The sequence below is a fragment of the Agelaius phoeniceus genome, chromosome 30 (assembly GCF_051311805.1).
Source record: "Agelaius phoeniceus isolate bAgePho1 chromosome 30, bAgePho1.hap1, whole genome shotgun sequence".
Lineage (NCBI taxonomy): Eukaryota > Metazoa > Chordata > Aves > Passeriformes > Icteridae > Agelaius > Agelaius phoeniceus.
Window position 1 is genome coordinate 4,698,102 of NC_135294.1, and position 20,973 is coordinate 4,719,074.

The following is a 20,973-nucleotide window of genomic DNA, read 5'->3' on the forward strand; positions in this document are numbered from 1 at the left end:
CACCCACACATTGCCCCTCTCCCTCCTGGGAAATGGGGACGTGGGGACTGGTCCCTGGGCCTGGTGGGATCCCTGGATTGTGCACAACAGGCTGGGCAGATGCAGACATCTCTATGGATATGGGATTCCCCTCTGCCATGGAGCTGGCAGCTCCTTCTCTCAAGGCCAGATGCATTTCCCCTTCTTGTTACTGCAAAGATTCTTCAGCTGGGTAATCTGCTAATGGCATTTTCTGCACGCTGTCATTTGGAAGCCCAACAGCAGCTCCTTGCAGAGGGAGAAGGGCTGTCATTATGTGTCATTACCCACAGGCCAGGATTCCTCCCCCACTAACTGGAGCTGGGTTTTTTTTTTTCTTTCTTTCAAGTACTACTTGGATGTTTACAGGGAAAAATAAAAAGCCACAGCTGGGGACAAAACAGCCAGGATGAGGACTTTTCCCTGCAAGAGTATGAAGGGAAAGCAATGCAAAACAAACTCAGGCAGGTTTAGCACCTGGAAGGAAGGACCCAAGCAGCTGGGTCCCTGTGCCCTGCCCAGGCTCTGATGGGTGAGGGATCCAGTGGATCCCATGCAGAGCTGCAATGGTTGGCATAAGGATGGGAGGCAGAGAGGCCAGGGCAGGACAGAGGGGTGGTTGTGGTGGAGCTGTGCTGCCTCCCCATCTTCCTCTCCCTCATCCAGAGCCTTGGATCCCCTGGATTTGGGAGTGAGTAGCCAGTTTCCCCTGGGCTCCCAGCACAGTCCCAGTCCCCTTTAACTCCAGGAGTTTTCTCCCAGTTCTCAGGCTGTTTCCTGTCTAGACAGCCCTGGAGAAGCCAGGGCTGTATTTATAGAGCAGGGCAGAGAGCTGTGCCCGCTTGCTCTGCCAAACCCACACGAGGCTGATGCTGCCGGATGAAGATGCCTCCCACACGCTGGAAACAGGAGGAGGAGGAAGGCAAAGGAAACCACAGACAGACCCTAAACTCTCTCACCCCTCCAGATTGTGAATGGCTCCTCTCAGTGTCCAGGCCTGCTGGGATCCTCTTGCCCTTTCCTTCACTCTCTAACAGACAGGTGCCAGGAAAAGAATGGCTGCAGGGCACCTCCAGGTGAAGGTGACTCAGTCCCCAGCTCTCCCCAGGGTCCTGTCCTGCCCAGCAGCTCTGGAGCAGGTGACTGGTGTATATATATATAGAGCAAGAGCTGCACAAGTGCATGAAAGCTTTTAAAATCTGTCTCATTGATTAATTCATTTGGGCTTAATTTGCCGGGGAGGAGCATCCTCTGGTACTTCCACCTGCCAATGTTTGACTCAATTCACCCTTGTCTTGGCTGCTGAGCTGGGGAGGCATTAGAACCTGTTTTAGCTGATGCTGGAGGACACAGAGCACAGCCTGGCTCAGAGCATGGCCCTGGCAGAGGCTCCTGGCTCACAGGGAGCTGTTGCAGGGGGGTTTGGTGCCCAAAGGGTGGGTGGGAGCCCCTCTTCCTGCTCTGAGCGCCGAGAGGTGACTCTGCAGGACTCCGAGATGTGCAAGGCCCCTTCAGCATTGCCAGCCCTTCCCAGCCTCTGCCCTGCAGCCCTGGGGGCTCTGAGCACAGGGAATGAGAGCAACAGAAGCCAAACTGGGTTTCCAGGAAGCTTCCCCGTGATGGATTTATAGACACAGTGCCCTTTTTACAGGAGTTCACGCTGGAAACAAGCTGCAGATGCTCTCCTTGGGGTCTCCAGCAACCAGCCCAGGTTTGCTGCTGCAGTTTCACAGCTGAGTTTGGGCAGGGGCTCTGTGGCTGTGCCCACCCCTCCCAGGGCTGCAGCTCCTGGGGGCAATGCCAGGGAGCTGAGCCCAGCTGGTGGCACAGCCTGGGCACTGCCTGGGCCAAGCCCCATGCCCAGCCAGGGACAGAGGTTTTCCCTGTCTCAAGCTGCTCCTCAGAGATGCCAAGGTGCAGGCAGAGTGTGCTGGGCAGCCTCAGGGCTGCATTTGGCATGGGACTGGGCAGTGTGGGGTTAGCAGAGGCACTTGATGATCCCAAGGGTATTTTCCAACCTAAATGATTCCTTGATTCTGTGAATTCCCCAGGGAGCTCGGTGGTGGCTAAGCTTGTGTAGCTGAGGGGGAGGCAGGTGATGCTCCAGCATCTCAGAATGCAAAGTGCCTTCCTTGTCACACAGGGGGTGAGCCTGGCTCGGTCCCAAAGGCAAATTCGTGCTGAATAATCATGCAAATCAAAGGCAAATTCTTGCTGAATAATCATGCAAATCAAAGGCGAATTCATGCTGAATAATCATGCAAATCAAACGCGAATTCTTGCTGAATAATCATGCAAATCAAATGTGAATTCATGCTGAATAATCATGCAAATCTCTCGCCCAGGAGCCCGAGTTTGATGCCCCCAGGGGCTCACTCTGGCTGACAGAATCTCTGGGCAAAACAGTCCCTCCCCTCCCGTGGGCAGTTCCCAGCCTGAGGATGCAGCATTGCCTGCTCTGGGGCCCTCCTTGGCCCTGGGGATCACCCAGTGCCCAGCCACAGGATTTTGGGTGGTCTCAAGGACCAGGAGCTCCACAGGTGCTCTGTGTGTGGGGACTCCAATTCTTGGAAGGCGTTCCCTGAAGTATCTGGGGACAATTTGCACCCCACGCCAGCACTTCCCATGCTCCTGCCATGCAGTGAGCAGCTGCAGCCCCAGGAAATGCTGAGCTGCTGGTAACTCCCAGAAATTCCCCAGAACTTCTGTTTGGTCCTGTGGTGAGCAGAGAAGCCATGAAAAGGGTCCCTGGACAGTGATGGGGCAGTGTCACAGACATCTTTTCATGGAAAATCCTTTCCTTAGGATTTTTCCCTCCTGAGAAGCTGAGAGGCCTCAGGAACAAAATGTAAGCAATGGTTATCTGCTGCTGTGGAATGCAACAGGTGCATCTGGGATTGGGCTCATGTGGTTGTTTCTAATTAATGGCCAATCACAGCCCAGCTGGCTCAGACACTGTCTGAGCCACAAACCTTTGTTATCATTCTTTGCTATTCTATTCTTAGCCAGCCTTCTGATGGAATCCTTTCTTCTATTCTTTTAGTATAGTTTTAATGTAATATATATCATAAACATGGAGTCAGATCCTTGTCTCTTCCCTCATCCTCAGACCCCTGTGAACACGGTCACAGGGCAGGGCTTGCAGAATCTCCTCAGAGCTTATCCAGCAGGCTTTGAGGCTTGATAAGGCAAGGAAAATTTCGAGGCTGGGGCCAGGAGCATCCTGCCTGCCCTGCCTGTGTGTGGAGCTGTCAGTGCACTGGGCAAACTAAGGGGATTAGCTCTGGGATTGGAGCCGGTGTGAAAAGTGACTCCCGTTCTGAATGGATAAAGCTGCTTTTCTCTCCTCTGCTCCAGCACCGCAGAAGCACATCCAAGGTTTAATCCCTTCCGCCTGATCCTGCTCGTTAGACATAATGTAATTAACAGGCTGCAAAGCTGCTTGTGCTCCAGGGTCACGCAGGAGAACAACAGGGGGAGAACAACGGGGCATCAACTGCCGCCAGGCAGGGCGGGGGCAGCGCTGGAATTCGGGGGGCTCACCCACGTTGGGGGGCTCCATTTGGGGGCCACACAGCCCAGGGGACACCTGGCACCAGGGAAGGGACCCTGGTGCTGGCAGATGGGGAATGGAGCCACCTGCAAGCCCCGAGGTGTTGACCCCATCCTGCTGCTGCCTCTTGGCACATGGAGCACCAAACCCTCCTGGGCTAGGCTGGGCTGGACTGGGGCTCCTTTTGGGTTTTTGTGGCTGAGATGACTTTTGAGGTATTAGAAAGTCATTTTTTTCCCAGCCCCACAACCAAAGAAGTCGAGATTTGTCAGTTTTGCTTTTCAAGGTTGTTTATTTTCTCTTATCTATTCCATTCTTTCTCTGTCCAGCTGGTCAGGTTGTGGCACAACCACTGCTCTTGGGGTGGTGTTAATTTTTTATACTAAGAACTATGTGTGCTTTATTTACAATAATTTTCCAATACCTATCACCTGTACTAGACAGTCTGTCTCTACTCTAAACCAATCCAAAAGTGCCACCATCCCAGCAGAAGGTGGAGAGCAGGAAGAAGAAGAAGGACAGGACACGCCCAAAATCCTCCATCTTGCCATCTTGAAATTTCCAATTTCCATCTCCTTCTTTCCATCTTGAAATTTCCAATTTCCATCTCCATCTTTCCATCTTGAATTTTCCAGTACCTATCACCTATGTTAGACAGTCTGTCTCTATTCTAAACCAATCCAAAAGTGTCACCATCACAGCAGAAGTTGGAGACCAAGAAGAAGAAGAAGGACAGGACACACCCAGATTCCTCCATCTTTCCTCTTGAACCCCCATTCTAAATCCCCAAAATTCTACTTCTTCACTCTGTGACAAATTCACTATCATTCTACTCAAACTCTTGTGGCTTGTAAATCTTCACACAAAGTTGCTAAGTTTTTTTTATGGACTAAAATGGAAGGCACAGGTGTTTTTGACTCTGTGCCAAGGTTTCTGAGCTCTTTGCTAGGGTCTTGAATCACTCAGGGTAGCCAGAGGAATGTTTTGGGTCTCGACAGGGTCCCAGCTCCAGGACCCCCTTGGGGGCCATGCAGTGACTTCTCCCCCCAAAAAAACAAAAGGGAAAGGTTGGGATGGGCCAGGGAGCCCCTGGGCTGCCCCATCACCCCGGCCCCTCCCCACCTGTCACACTCTGGCTCTGTGGCCCTGCTGGAATAAAAGGCCCCATTTATTTGAGCCGTGCTAAATAAGTCAGCACAGCCTCACTGGCCTGGCTGAAGACACCCCTGGCTGTCCTCGGGAATGTCCCGGGGTGCCAGCTCCAAAGGCAGCTGTGGTGGGCCTTAGATCTTTATGGCCAGTAAAGGGCTCCGTGGCTAATTTATGCCCCTCCTATAATTTACAGCCTCTTTACAGCTGCTGTAAAATGACCTATAAATCACAGGCAACATCACAGTGCAGGGACAAAGCCCCGGCATCGTCACCTGCCAGTTGGCTGAGCTGGGGGAGGGTGGAGCCCACGGCAGGTACATCCCAACGCAGCCGAGCACTGGGAGCACTGGGAGCACTGGGCAGGGCTCCCCTGCCAGCTGGAGCCCCCTGGGCACCCCTTGGCTGTGCCACTCCCTGCCCTCGATTCTTGGCTGCCTGGCACAGGGGGGTCCCCACTGCTGTCCCCACCAGCTGGGCACCACATTTCTCTTCGCAGGGAAAAGCAAGGCGCAATTCTTCCCAAGGATATTTCTGCATTTCACATTCTCTGAACCTCAGAGAAAGGAAACACAGTTCTTATCATTTGCTGTGCCTCTGTTTGTGCCCAAGTAGGATGCAATATGGAGATTATTTACCCAAAATGATGGTGTTTTGTTTGCCCAAAGTGATGGTGTTTTGTTTCCTTGGCCTATCAGGGCCAAGAGCATGTGTGTGTGTTGGAACTGCTGGGGGACAGTCACGAGATTCAGTGCAGTTGTGTGCAGGGTTGAGTGCTTGGCAGGTTCAGTTTTAGATGCATAGAATAATATAGTATAATAAATAATAAAGTAATAATAAATTATTTATATATATAATAATTCTTAATATAATTTTCTATTATAATATATGTACATTATAAATATATAAAATTCATATATATTATATTATATATTTATATAATTATATTAAATGTATTTTATATAAAAATATATATTTATGTATTTATTATAATATATTATGTATTATGTATTTATTATAAATATATATTTATATATATAAATTATTATATGATTTAGATCTATTATATAATATAATAGATATAATTTATTTATATATATTATTGATACTATTATATATAATATATAAATAAATCATTTATAATTTTATATTATAATATATTTATATAATTGTTTAACAATAAATTATTAACTAAAAAGTATAATAAATAATAAAGTAATTAATTAGCCTTCTGATAAGATGGAGTCCTCCTCATCATTCCTCCTTCACTGGGAGCACAAACATCCCCTATACAGAGGCTGCTGCTGGCAGGGAGGGCTGGCTCTGTCCCTTTTGTCCCTTGTGGGAGGAAGAGCAAGGCCCGGGCTGTGGGCAGGAGGTGGTTTGTGTTTGTGCTCGGGCAGGAGGTGGTTTGTGCTCGTCAGGAGGTGGTTTGTGTTTGTGTTTGTGTTTGTGCTGGGGCAGGAGGTGGTTTGTGTGCTTGGGCAGGAGCCGAGCCACCGGGCTCTCCCTGCCTCTGCCTCCGCCGGGGCTCCTCTTGCACAAATCCCCGGCTGATGAGGATGGGTGTGGGGCTTGGCAGAGCCTGTCCTTGTGCCCTGGTGCGAGAGCAGAGCCTCTGTGGCACCCCTGGCACCCAGCATCTGTCCTGGCACCCAGCACTGACCATCGCCCACTGCCATGGGTGCTGCTGGGCTCCCCTGGGGGATCCCATGGGATGCAGAGGGCCGGGGCTCACCCACAGCTCCACAGAGCCAGGCTTGGCCACTCCAGCCCACTGCAGAGGTTGTTTGAGCTCCTCCAAACCCCATCCACGCTGCAGGATGATGGGCCCATGGCCCTGGCATGCAGCCAACAGCCTGGGGCCATGCCCTCAGCTTGCACCTGTGTCCCATTCCTAAAAACCAGGCTTGGCTCTGGTCCTCCTCCTTGCCCAGGCTTTAAATAGTGACCAGCTCACTGAGTTTCTGTATATATATCTATGTATATTTATGTGCACCAATTACAAACTAAAGCAGTATGCAGGAAAACACAGTGGGTGTTTTAGGTGACAAACCCTCTAGAGGGACAATGGCCCAAGTTTACATCTGGTGGGACAGCCTGGAGGCACCTGGCTGCTGCCTGGTGCTGCTGGACCCCAGTTTGGGTAGAGATGCATCAATTACAAACTAAAGCAGTGTGCAGGAAAACACAGTGGGTGTTTTAGGTGACAAACCCTCTAGAAGGACAATAGCCCAAAGTTTACATCTGGTGGGACAACTTGGCTGCTGCCTGGTGCTGCTGGACCCCAGTTTGGATAGAGATGAATCAGTTACAACTAAATTACAACTAAAGCAATGTGCAGGAAAACACAGTGGGTGTTTTAGGTGACAAACACTCTAGAGGGCCCAAAGTTTACATCTGGTGTGACAACTTGGCTGCTGCCTGGTGCTGCTGGACCCCATTTTTGGATACAGATGCATCATTACAAACTGAACAGTGTGCAGGAAAACAGTGGGTGTTATAGGTGACAAATGTTCTAGAGGGACAATGGCCCAAAGTTTACATCTGGTGGGACAACTTGGCCGCTGCCTGGTGGTGCTGGACCCCAGTTTGCATAGAAATGCACAGGATGGGGGCTCCTCCCAGGCCTGGGAAGAGCAAGGACCTGCAGTGTTGGTGGCTGGGGGACAATGGGAGTGGCCAGCCCAGGGCTGGGGAGGTGGAATGAAAGCAGTGGCACCCTGCTCTGGATGGAGCAGCTCAGGCTCTGCAGGGATGCCCTGCCTGGCTGCTGGGAGCCCTGTGCTGACTCCAGCGGGGCTCTGGCAGCCGTGCCAAACCCAGGGGCAGCGGGAAGAGGTTTGGCTCTCAGCTGCCAGACCACAGAAATATCATTTGGGCAGGAGGGGAGCACCCAGGGACACGTCCGGAGCTCTGCAGCCACTGTGGGCTGTGGTTGCATCCGGAGGGGAGGGACAGAGCAGGGAGGAGAGGGCTGGTGGGACAGCCCTGTGTTCACAGGGGCCTTATGTTGAGGGAAGAGAGAGGATCTGACTCCATGTTTCAGAAGGCTTGATTTATTATTTTATGATATATATTACATTAAAACTGAAGAAAAGGTTTCATCTCAGAAGGCTGGCTAAGAATAGAATAGAAAGAAATTAATAACAAAATTTTGTGGCTAAGACAGAGAGTCCGAGCCAGCTGGGCTGTGATTGGCCATTAATTAGAAACATCCACATGAGCCCAATCCCAGATGCACCTGTTGCATTCCACAGCAGCAGATGACCATTGTTTGTATTTTGTTCCTGAGGCCTCTCAGCTTCTCAGGAGGAAAAAATCCTAAGGAAAGGATTTTCCATAAAAGATGTCTGTGACAGGCTGGGATGGGGCTGCTGCACTGAGGATGCTTGGAGGCATCTGGGGCTGGGCCACGGAGCACATTTCTGAAATGTTTTAGGTTATTCTGGTTAAAAAACAACAAACCAGAAAGTGAAATTTTATCGTTGAGAGAGAATGTGAAGTTTCAGTAAAAAATCTGCAGATGTTCTGTCCAGGTTTGTTTTTGACCCAAAGGCCAGATGGGTGTGGGAGCACCCCAGTCCTTTCCCACTGCTGCTGTACCTCATCCTGCTGGGATGGGAGCCCCCCTCTCCCATTCCCACCCAGCCCAGGGTAGCAGCTCCTGGCCCCCTCCAGGAGGTTGTTTTTTGGTTTTTTTTTTCAATCTACTTTTTTCTTTGTTAGGACAAAGACTCCAGCAGTGCCAAGTTATCCCTGCAGATGCTGCAGCTGCCTGGGCACCTGGGAAGCTGCCACTTGGCTCCAGGCTCTGGCAGCTCCAGGGGAGGGGAGCAGCCAAACCCATTCCTGGCACAGCTGCCCAGACAGTGATGCTGGAGCAGGGACTGTTTGTGCTGCTGTTTCATGAGGCACTGAAGTACCCCAGCCCTCCCTATGGCACACAGCGGTGCCTCTGATGGGTCCTGGCATGGCCTGACCCCCTGTGAGGAGCTGAGGGCTTGGGATAAAACCCAGTTTGGCCACTCCTCTGTCCCAGCCTTGTAGAGCTGGAGCTGGGGCTGTGCTGGGCTGAAATCCAGCGTGAGGTGCAGGGCGGCACCACCTGATGCCACCTTCCCTCCCACCAGTGACACAGCTGGACCTTCCAGGGCCAGGACCTTCTCCATGGACCCTCCAGGCGTTTCATGGGCAGGATGGGCCCTCCAGGGGCTCCATGGGCAGGATGGGCCCTCCAGGGGCTCCATGGGCAGGATGGGCCCCTCCAGGGGCTCCATGGGGAGGATGGGCCCCTCCAGGGGCTCCATGGGCAGGATGGGCCCCTCCAGGGGCTCCATGGGCAGGATGGGCCCTCCAGGGGCTCCATGGGCAGGATGGGGCCCTCCAGGGGCTCCATGGGCAGGATGGGCCCCTCCAGGGGCTCCATGGGCAGGATGGGCCCCTCCAGAGGCTCCATGGGCAGGATGGGCCTTCCAGGGGCTCCATGGGCATGATGGGCCCTCCAGGTGTTCCATGGGCAGGATGGGGCCCTCCAGGCATTCCATGGACAGGATGGGCCCCTCCAGGGGCTCCATGGGCAGGATGGGGCCCTCCAGGTGTTCCATGGACAGGATGGGCCCCTCCAGGCATTCCATGGGCAGGATGGGCCCCTCCAGGTGTTCCATGGGCAGGATGGGCCCCTCCAGGCATTCCATGGGCAGGATGGGCCCCTCCAGGGGCTCCATGGACAGGATGGGCCCCTCCAGGGGCTCCATGGGCAGGATGGGCCCTCCAGGCATTCCATGGGCAGGATGGGCCCCTCCAGGGGCTCCATGGGCAGGATGGGCCCCTCCAGGTGTTCCATGGGCAGGATGGGCCCCTCCAGGTGTTCCATGGGCAGGATGGGCCCCTCCAGGGGCTCCATGGACAGGATGGGCCCCTCCAGGCATTCCATGGGCAGGATGGGGCCCTCCAGGGGCTCCATGGGCAGGATGGGCCCCTCCAGGGGCTCCATGGGCAGGATGGGGCCCTCCAGGCATTCCAAGGGCAGGATGGGGCCCTCCAGGGGCTCCATGGGCAGGATGGGGCCCCTCCAGGGGCTCCATGGGCAGGATGGGCCCCCCTGCCTTGGTTTGCCCTGGCAGGAGGAAGTGTGCACAGGGCGTTGCTGCAGGGCTGTGCTTCCAGAGCAAAGCTCCTAATTAGAAGGAGCACTGTAACCCTGCACTGTAATTTAAGCTGAGCTCAAGAGACTGGATGTCTAATTTGTGGCTGGGAACAGATTTAACCTGCAGGATGGGCACCAGGAACCTGCCTGTGGGTGTGGTGTCCCTTGGCTGGGCACTGGGTGGGGGCACAAGCCTGGGGTGCAGCCCCTGCTCAGGGCTCCCCCAAACACTGAGCAGGGCTGTGGGCAAGGCTGGCTCAGCCTCCCCTGGGCTTCTGCAGGGTTTGGGGGGTGCCAGCTGTGCTGGGGGAGGCCCTGCTGCTCTCCTTCCTAGCCTGGCCTGAAACAGAAAAGGGAAAGAGGGATGTAAAGGGAAGAAAATGATGCAACAAAAGTTGCAGGAGTGTGGTTGTGTTTGCAGGGGTCCGAGGATGAGGGAAGAATCGGGGATCTGACTCCATGTTTCAGAAGGCTGATTTATTATTTTATGATATATATTATATGAAAACTATACTAAAAGAACAGAAGAAAAAATTTAATCAGAAAGCTAGCTAAGAATAAAAAAAAAGATTGATAACAAAGGCTTGTGACTGACTGAGACAGTCCGAGCCAGCTGGGCTGTGATTGGCCATGAATTAGAAACAACCACATGAGACCAATCCCAGATCCACCTGTTGCATTCCACAGCAGCAGATAACCATAGCTTACATTTTGTTCCTGAGGCCTCTCAGCTTCTCAAGAAGAAAAAATCCTAAAGAAAAGATTTTTCAGAAAATATAATAGCCACACAGGAGGGCCAGAGGGAAAATCAACAGGCATGTCACTGGGAGCAAAGCCACCCAAAGCTTTCCAAGCAGCTCTTGCCAGCCCTGCTTGCTGCAGAGTGGGGGCCTCGCTGCAGCCTGGCCCTCCTGAGGCTGCTCACGTATTCCCACCACTGGGCTGCTCCCAGCACTTGCCTCTGCTTGGCCTTTTCTGATGAATTATTGAACAGTGAGGCTGTGACACCCCAGTACCTGCCGTGCCTCTGGCAGCTGGGAGCTGATGAGCTGCCACGTCCTGACCCCTGGACCAGGAGGTCGTGGGTTCCAACAGCAGGACTTGTTTTCCCTTCTCTTTGCTTCACCAGCAGACAGCTGAAAACATTCTTTTCCCTGGAGCACGACCCACACTTCTGGAAGCTTGTCCATCTCCCAGGTGAAGCTCTGTTTTGCAAACCTGCTCGGAGCATGGCAGGGCATGCAGATCCATCCCAGGAAAGGGCTGGCATGAACCAGCATGGTCCCTGTGAAAAACGCCAATCGCTTGTTTTGAAAGTTTTAAAAGTTTAATAGTAATAAAATGGTTATAAAAATAGTTATACAGTTAGAGTAATAATAATTTGGACAATTTTAATTAAATATGAGACAATAAATACAAAGAGTTATGGATATCTGGGTACCTTTTTCTGGGCAGCATGAGCCTGAAAAAGGACCCACGGATTAATCCTTAAAAACAATAACCTGTTGCATATTCATACACCCCATACATGATGCATAAATTCCATTCAAACACAGGATTCTGTCTGCTCATCATCAACTTCTTCCTTCGAATCCTAACAGTGCCTTCCAGGTGGGAAGAAGTTCATTTCTCCTGATAATGGAGAAATAAATTCTTTTTCTCTGAAAGATTCAGGTGTCCTGTGGCTGCTATTTCTCTGTGAGTCCTTTCTTTAAAAAAAGTATCCTACATAGCATCGTTCCTATTTTAACAATTTTTATAACCTAAAACTATATTTAACACACTACTTAAGAGAATTAACACAGCATCACTTTCTAACACAACACACATAATATTCATTTGAATATTTGCCAAAAGCCAATCATAAAATACGTGCATTTTTCACAGTCCCTGCTGTGGGGCTGCCTGCACTGCTCCCTCCAGGAGAGTTTCCATGCCCTGGGGGAAGGCAGGGGGTCCCAGGGAGCCTGGCCCCAGCCCCGGGCAGGACGGGAGGTATCCAGCCAGGCTCGCCAGACTGCTCCTAATGGGATCATCTCTGCCTAATGCACAGGGCACTGTGAGCCAGGCATCATCCCTGCGCTTACCAGCTCATTAAATAGGAAAAGGGAAATTAGGAACGAGGAGTTTGTGGCGAGGAAGGAGCCCGGGGAGGGGGGAATGCTGTGCTCTGTCTGCAGCCCCAGCAGTAACACAAACCTGGGCTGCTTTCCCTCCTCTAAGTGAAACTAATGCATTATTTACAGGACATGAGTAAAGCATCCAGGGAAGCTCTCCAGAGCAGCTCTCTCCTTAAATACAGGAAATGCTTTGAAAACACTGTGGGTTCACAGATTTGAGGACCAGAAACACCACGAGGCCGTTGTGCCTCAGCCTGGCTGATGGGTCTCTCCTGCAGCCCCTCACAACAGCCAGAGATGGAGTTACTCCTCCCTCTTCCTCCTCCCTCATCATCCTCTATCAAATTTGCATGACACCCCTGACGAAGGGAGAGAAGGATGTATCTGACTCTATTTTATCAGGAGGTTAATTACTTTATTATATTATATTACACTATATTATATTATACTATGTTACATTATATCTAAACCGAGTCTGCTAAGCACTCGACTGCACACAATTGCACAACATCTTGTGACTGTTAGCTGATAGTTTTGACTCAAACACACACTTGGCCCTGATAGGCCGAGGAAATAAAACACCATCACTTCGGGTAAACAATTTTTCATATTGCATTTTGCTTTCGTACAAACGCAGGTACAGCAAATTATAAGAATTTCTCTGAGTTCAGAGAAACCCAGAAGTATTCTCGGGAAGAATTGTGCCTTGCCTCTCTCTGTGAAGAGCAATGTGGTGACAATCCTCTCTCACAAGCGTGCGCTGGTCCCCAGGCAACCCCTGAGTGCTCCTGGCTGCAGGCTCTGGCTGTGCCATCTATTTTGTGGTGTGATTGAAGAGCTCTCCAGTGCCCGGCATTTGCTGCCCACCGAGGCACTTACTCACTGCAATCAGGGAGGCACTTCAGCTCCTTTTGATTAGCTGAGCAGAGCAGGGCTGAGCCCTGTGCTCATCAGGCTGCAGGCAGCACCCCGTGGAGATTCTTCCCAATGCTCCTGGAGATGCTCCTCAGCGCCCCAGGGTTAAAAATAAGTTAGAAAGTGTTGTTAAATAGTTGATGGATCGCTAAGCATGTGCTGTTAGTTTGGTTGTTATATGGTAAAAGGGGTTAAAAGGGAAATCCAGTACTCAAGGTACCATCACACACCTCAGTACAGTGCACCACGAGCCGGCCTGGACAGAACTGTCATGGCCAATCAAGTACCTTAAACCTTCATGTAAATGAAGGATCCAAACAGAAACCAATCCAAGGGCACAAAAAACAGGATAAAAAGTGGCTCCTGACCCACTGAATTGTGCTGCTCCATCTGGGACATCGGGGCCATTGCTGCTGAAAAGAAAACCCAGCCCCGGTGGACGGGACTGCTCCTGCTCAGCCCAGGGCCCCTTGCTTTAGACCTCTCTTTTTTTTTATAATAAATACTGAAAATCACCCTTGCTTTAGGCCTTTCTTTTTCTTATAATAAATGCTGGAAATCACCCTTGCTTTAGGCCTTTCTTTTTCTTATAATAGATGCTGAAATCACTTTAGTACCGGGATCCTGCTCTCGTTTCTATCACCAGGGAGATGCCCTGGTTCAGTGATGCTGCTCCCACTCCCAGTGCCCAGAGAGGGGATGCTGCTGGCTGCTGGAGAGGCCTTGTCTGTGCTGCAGCTCCCTGGCACAGGCAGGGAGGGATTTAGGGATTTTTCAGCCTCCTGGCTTGGCTGGATGCAGCTCTGAGACCCCTCAGCCCCAGGACACCGCAGAGCAGCCAGACTTGCCTCTATGAGCCAAACCCTGCTGGGCAGAGAAGAGGCTCAAGAGTGCAATTACAGCACAGATATTGCACCTTGGAGCTGCCACGGTGCTGGACACTGCCAAAACTTGGGTGCTCATGGAATCCCTGCCCCAGGAGCTGCTTCCCCAGCCCCCAGCAATCTGCTCCAGCACTGTGGGGCAGGCAGCAGCCACAGATTTCTCTCAACCAAAAAGCACTAAAAAGCAGGAAGGGTTTAAACCCTCCCCTCGGAACAAGCACAGGCCTCCGGGTGCCGCCGAGGCATGTTACCCATAAATCAGGGTGATTAGTGGGTTTTTAAGGGCGGGGAGCATCGATCCCGGCGGGAGCACTCAGCCAGCACTCCAGGCAGCCCAGCAGCCTAATGGACACGCATGTATTTGCAGGAACATCCGATGAGATTGTTGCTGTGGGGTTTTTTGCTCTTCCAGGATTGTGAAATCAATTCCCCTGACCTGGTGTCCTCATCCCAGGCTCCTGCACTGCCTGCCCTGGGCACACAGGGCTCTGTCCCAGCAGTGCTGTGCAAGATGATGGGGATGTGATACAGAAATGGCTGCTTCACATCAAGAAATTAAAACTTTTATGAATTTTCTCCTGCCTGTTCTGCCCATGTGATGAGAGTCTTTCCCCCATTCCCACTGGAAACATCGTGGGGGGATGGACCCTCCTCCCTCCTCAGCATCATCTTGGGAACCACAAGGGGCTCTGTCCCAGCAGTGCTGTGGAAGGTGGTGGGAATGATGCAGAAATGGCTGCCTCACACCAAGAAATGGAAACTTTTTATAAACCTCCTCCTGCCCCTTCTGCCCATGTGATGAGAGTTTTTCTCCCATTCCCACTGGAAACATTGTGGGGGGATGGACCCCCCTCCCTCCTCAGCATCATCTTGGGAGCCACAAGTGAACCCTGCCAAAGCTGGGATTGATGCTGGGACCCTTTGGTGAGCACATGATCTCCTTTCCTGAGGCCTAATTAGGGTCTGGAATCAAAACTGTATTTCCTCTCACTCCGTGGAGCTGTGAGGAGTCAGAAAAGGAGCACCTGGATAAGGAATGGCCACATCCCTGAGCTCTGGTGGCAGAGCCTTGGTCCTGGAGCTTTTAAAAAAAGGTTTTCATCCCAACTGTGTTCAGGCATCTAAATAAGATGGAGGATTCCCAAAAGCATCAGGGCTGCTGCTGTTTGGACTTGGAAGGGAACAGGGAAATTCTCTGGAGCTGTGGATGGGAACGGCTGTGTGCTAATGGTGCACTGGAAACCTGAGCCCACCCGAGCAGGAATTTGCTGGCAATGGCATAAAACAAAGGCTCTGTCCTGGGAAGTCAAAATGCCGGCAGAATTATGGAGATGCATACTTCAGCTTGCCTTCAAGAGAGACACTCCTGCAGCGGTTTATGCAAAGGCCATGCAAATGAGGCTGATAAATATGTAGTAGGATGGAAAGGCGACAAAAGGTGGCTGAGTAACTCTGGCACACGGCCCGGGGGGGCTGTCCGGAGGAACCCTGACCTGTCAGGACCCAGGCATCCCTCTGGCTGTCCTGAATGGCCAAGACCCCAGCCAGGGGGCTCAGAGACCCTGGCACAGAGCCCAAAATGCCCCTGTGGTTTTAATTATGACCCGTAGAGCAAGTTACCAAGCTTAGATGAAGATCTGCAAGCCATGAGAAATTAAGTAGAATGATAGTGAATTTATCACAATGTAAAAAAGTAAATTTTGAAGTTTTTAGAATAGAAATTCAGAAAAACAAAATAGAAGAATCTAAGCGTGTCCAGCCTTTCTCCTTCTTCTTCTTAGCCTCCATCTTCTGCTGTGATGTTGGCACTTCCAGATTAATTTAGAGTAGAAGCTCACTGTCTAAAATAAGTGATGAGTATTAGAAAGTAATTGTAAACATTGTACACATAGTTTTTAGTATAAAAACATAACACTGCCCCGGGGGCAGGCAGAGTGCTCTGACTGACTCAGCAAAACAAAAGAAAGGTTTTTATAGATAAGATACAACAAACAACCCTGAGACCGAGAAATGAAGAGCCCTGACTCTTTCTTCAGGCGCCGGGCTGGGGAAAAGAGACTTTCCAGCTTTTCTCGAAGTCACTCTGACCAGCAGAGATCCTGACACTGCTCTGGCGGAGCTGAGAGCCCCCGCAGGGCTGCTTGGAGCTCGGGGGCTCCTTCTCTGCCCGAACTGCTCGGCTTTGCTGTAGGTGAATCTCCCTGCCCGGAGCCCCCTCCCCAGTTCCAGCTGAACGCTGTGAAACGCAGCGGGGGCGGAGGGAAAAATCCCAAACAACAACTGGACGCTGCCAGAGGATGCAGCAGGCGGCTCGGAACAGAAATGGCCAAGCGCTGCCAGCGGCCAGGGGCTTGTTGGTGGCACAGATCCGCGGGGAGCAAAGAAAGGCTGTGTGCCAGCTGAGCCCAGCGCTGCCCCGCTGCCTCCTCCTCGGTGCTTTCCAGTAAATCTGTTAAAATAACTGGAATAAATCAATAACTGCAGGCCTTGGTCTCCCCCTCCTGCCAAGGAGCGATTTGGACGGGATGTGGGGAGGAAGGGCTGTGGGGAAGGGGTTTGGGGAAGGGATTTGGGGAAGGGATTTGGGGAGGAAGGGCTGAGGGGAAGGGGTTTGGGGAAGGGATTTGGGGAAGGGATTTGGGGAGGTAGGGCTGTGGGGAAAGGGTTTGGGGAAGGGAATTGGGGAGGAAGGGTTTTGGGGAGGTAGGGCTGTGGGGAAAGGGTTTGGGGAAGGGATTTGGGGAAGGGATTTGGGGAGGAAGGGCTGAGGGGAAGGGGTTTGGGGGAGGGATTTGGGGAAGGGATTTGGGGAGGAAGGGCTGTGGGGAAGGGATTTGGGGAGGAAGGGCTGTGGAGAGGAAGGGTTTTGGGGAGGAAGGGCTTTGGGGAAGGGATTTGGGGAAGGGCTGAGGGGAGGAAGGGCTCTGGAAAGCGCTGTGGGGAGGAAGGGCTGAGGGGTAGAAGGATTTTGGGGAAGGGCTGTGGAGAGGAAGGGCTTTGGGGAAGGGATTTGGGGAGGAAGGGCTCTGGGGAAGGGCTCAGGGAAGGGCTGAAGGGCTGAAGGGCTGCGGGAGCTCCTGGCAGGGCCCTGCAGCGCTGCCCCTGCCCCAGGCCAGCCCCATGGCCCGCAGGGCTCCCTCCCAGCCGCTGCAGCCCTGCCTGCCCTCCTGCTCTCACCCAAGTTAGCAAGGGGCTTTTGTTCCATTGGCCCGGCCTCGTTTCACCGGCTTTGTTTTCCTTGCGAAGGCAGAGCTGGTGATTTCTGCTGAATTCAGCTGCCGGCTAACAGCGTGTGTGTGTTTGCATAAGTTCTCACTGCAGCTTCACACCCGGAGGGCTCAGGAAGGCTTCGGCTCAAAGCAGCCCCTGTTCCTATCGATGCCAGAGAAAACACAGCTCCCTCCTCGGAGAGGGATGGCGTTAGCAGGTTTTGCTGCTCATGAATCAGAATTTCCCCAGAAATCACACATCTGCCGTGCGGCCTCTATTCCCAGGGGCCAGCAGTGGGGCGGGGAGGTCAAAGCCCCCCGAATGCAGTGGGTGTTGGTGCAGGGGTGGCCCCATCCCAACACAGGGCTCTCTGGTGATGCCCTGGCTTCCCAGCCACCCTGTGGATGCTGCAGGACAAGGATTTGCTCATGGTTCAGGGGATGAGACTCCGGCAGCAGCCTGAATCCTGCTCGCAGGACCCCAGGTTTTCTCCTCGCAGGACCCCCAGGTTTTCTCCTCACAGGACCCCAGGTTTTCTCCTCGCAGGACCCCAGGTTTTCTCCTCGCAGGACCCCCAGGTTTTCTCCTCGCAGGACCCCCAGGTTTTCTCCTCACAGGACCCCAGGTTTTCTCCTCGCAGGACCCCAGGTTTTCTCCTCGCCCTCCTCTTTCTCAGACATTTGTTTAAATGCTCGTGGCCCAGGAGCAGCCCTCAGGCAGCTCCTCTCCCTCCCGCACCCGGTGTCATTTTCCCTGCGACGCTTCTTCCCCCGCAATTCACGGCTGGATCCCGGGTTTTGACACTCCAGATCACTCCAGATAGGAATTCGCCAGCATTATGATGCAGATGAGCTTATGAAAGCCTCGGAGTGCTTCTTGTCTGTGCAGCGAGGGGGGTTAAAACAAAGCGGTGTTTATTCCTCGGGTGTGGGAGGAATGCCAAGTGGCATCGCTGGGCTCAGCATCGTCTGCCCAGGAGCAGAGACGGGGCTGCCGCCACCCCCAGACTGCTGCAGGGGGAAACCGCCTTTTTCCTGCTCTTTTGCCTTGGAAAACGGCATTTCAGCCCTCTGAGTTGGGTTATTCTTGTGTGAGTTTGAGGCGATGGGGAGGGGTTGAGTTCCAGCACAGCCCCTGCAGGCAGGGAGAGCGGGGCAGGATGAGTTTGGTGTGGAGGGGGCCGGGGGACAAGGCTGGGGATGGAGGTGAACATTCCTGCTTCCTCCTCACTGCTGTGTAGCTCCACATTTCTCTTCACAGGGAAAAGCAAGGCACAGTTCTTCCCAAGAATATTTCTGGGATTCGCATTCTCTGAACCTCAGAGAAGGAAAACACAATTCTTATCATTTGCTGTGCCCGTGTTTGTGCAAAAGTAGAATGCAATATGGAGATTGTTTACCCACGGTGATGGTGTTTTGTTTCCTTGGCCTGTCAGGGCCAGGTGTGTGTGTGTGTGTGTGGGACTGTCATGGGACAGTCATGGGATTCAGTGCAGTGTGTGCACTCCATTCAGGAAAGATGGAAGAAGTGAAAGATGTGTTAAATGGCAATAACCCCTCAATGAAGTATTTCTCCACATCAGGCACTGTTGCCTGGTGATTTCAGGGTTTGCCTCAGAACCTTGGGTTCCCCCCTGATAATTCCCTGCCAGGTGTGTCAGTCACCTCTCCTTCCCCTCCCAGCACTGTCTGTCAGTCCTGGCATTCCAGAAGGGCCTCGAGTGATTGGGCAGATCCAAAGGATGCCCTCAACCCCTGGGGGGCCCTGGGCCATCCAGGTGTCCTTTGTCCCTTTGTCCCTCCCCTCCTGTCCCTGCTTGGTGCCTCCCTGCCCCTTCCCTGCCCCTCTCCCCGGGGTTAAAGGAGCAGCAGCCACGGGCTCAGGGAGTTCTGTGGGAGCTGGTGCTGCATTCAGAGGCCTGAGGGCCAGAATAAAGCTCTGGATCCAAACCCTCCATCAGAACCGACTCCTTTCCTTCACCATGGCCTGAAAGCTTCTCCACAGAGGGAAACCTGAGGGGCAGCCCCTGGTATGGGGGGAAGCTCCATCCCAGCAGCACCAGAGCTCCTGCAGGCCTGGACTTGTCTGCAGGGCCCAGCTGCAGCACCCAGGCAGCCCAAAGTGTCTGAGGGGTGAAACACCACACACCCAGGCAGCCCAAAGTGTCTGTGGGGTGAAACACCACACACCCAGCAGCCAAAAGTGTCTGTGGGGTGAAACACCACACACCCAGGCAGGCAAAAGTGTCTGTGGGGTGAAACACCACACACCCAGGCAGCCCAAAGTGTCTGTGGGGTGAAACACCACACACCCAGGCAGCCCAAAGTGTCTGTGGGGTCAAACACCACACACCCAGGCAGCCCAAAGTGTCTGTGGGGTGAAACACCACACACCCAGGCAGCCCAAAGTGTCTGTGGGGTGAAACACCACACACCCAGGCAGCCCAAAGTGTCTGTGGGGTGAAACACCACACACCCAGGCAGCCCAAAGTGTCTGTGGGGTGAAACACCACACACCCAGGCAGGCAAAAGTGTCTGTGGGGTGAAACACCACAGTTGCTGCTGTTTGGTTCAGCACCAAGGGCCAGACAAGCTCAGGCAGGTCCCATCCACAATATTGGTAATTATTCCAATAAGGGACCAGTAAATGATGCTGGTTGTGCCCAGCCTTGATTGTTTCACGTCTCCTTGCAGCCTCCATTAGGAATAATCCATGCTCTCTACTCTTGATCCCCTGCCCATACCTGTGGGGTTGATGTTCTGCACAAATGCCTTATAATGAAATTACAAGCAGAAGAAAATCGCATTTTAATAGAAATCCTATTGGGTAACATGCCCTGCCAGATTTGGGGGGTGGGTGGGAGACTTTTATATCATGTTGGTTTGGAGAAAACAAGAAGCCATGGTTGAGGGGACCTCGAGTCCACAGCAATGTGCTCAGAGCAGTAATGGAAGCTACTGCAGCTTTTGGGGGCACAGCATCCCTGTCAAGACCATCCCAGCACTGGAGCATCCTACCAGGATGATGCCACAGTGCCTCTGCCAGGATGGTCCTGGGCTGGGCTGGTGAAATTCCACTTCTGAGGGATTTTGCTCTGTTCAGACTCTAGATAATTTTCATGGAAAGTTTTTGCTGCAACGCCACGTCCTCCTAGAGCCAACCTGGATCTATTTTCCAATTTTCCATCAAAAAATTGGGATGTTTTTCAAGTAGAGCAAGGCCCACTTCCAAGGAATATGGGCTAGGCTTTGGCCTGCTTTCCAAGAAAAAGGGGATTTTTGCTTTAAAAACATGCCAAAAAATTGTTTTCTCAGGGCTTTTTCTTCTGCATAAAAATTGCAGTTTCATTGAAATTGAAGGAAGAAGAGAACAAAAATCCTCATCCAGGGCTCTTTGAAAGATGACCTGCAGCGTGGGGGTTCAGCCTCTCACAGCCACAGCCACCCTTGCTGCCCCAGTCTGATCCCAGGGCTCTATGCCTGTGTGTCCCTGTCAATATAAGAAGAAAGATGTTTCTTCACTTGGTTTGGTTTATCTGAGGAGCCTTTTTACTCTCTCCCCCTCTCATCCTCTCTACCCCTCTCTTCTCTCAGTCCTGCTCTGAGCTGTGCCTGGCAGCTCCCAGCAGGGCCCTGCACTTGGCCCTTTGCAATAAACCCCAAATTCCCCACCTGGCTGCAGAGATCTCTCCTCTCCATCCATCCCAACCATCCTACCCCCTGATGCTCCTACATGCTGCCCCTTCATGGGGGACGTGGGCAGGGAGAGGCCGATGTGAGAGAGCTGCAGCTGCCCTGGGCAGGGCAGCCCTGTCCCTTTGCTGCCTGTGTGTGGCCTTTACAGCCCGTGACCAATGGCCCCGCTCAGCCCGTGCCGGCTCCGGCAGCCGCGCGCTTTCATCCCAGCCAGGAATGCCAATTAAACTTTGACTTTCTCGGTGTCGCTTACCCAAGAGCTCAACTCTAACCCTTCGCC

At 52.5% G+C, this 20,973-nt stretch overlaps 1 long non-coding RNA gene across 1 annotated transcript; it reads left to right on the forward strand.

The window, feature by feature from the left end:
- The first annotated feature begins 41 nt into the window (after nucleotides 1-41).
- Nucleotides 42-16,271, forward strand: LOC129131741 (uncharacterized). Its single transcript, XR_008535721.2, has 2 exons — nucleotides 42-211; nucleotides 15,825-16,271. It is a non-coding gene; the product is annotated as an uncharacterized LOC129131741 (long non-coding RNA).
- The last annotated feature ends 4,702 nt before the right edge of the window (nucleotides 16,272-20,973 follow it).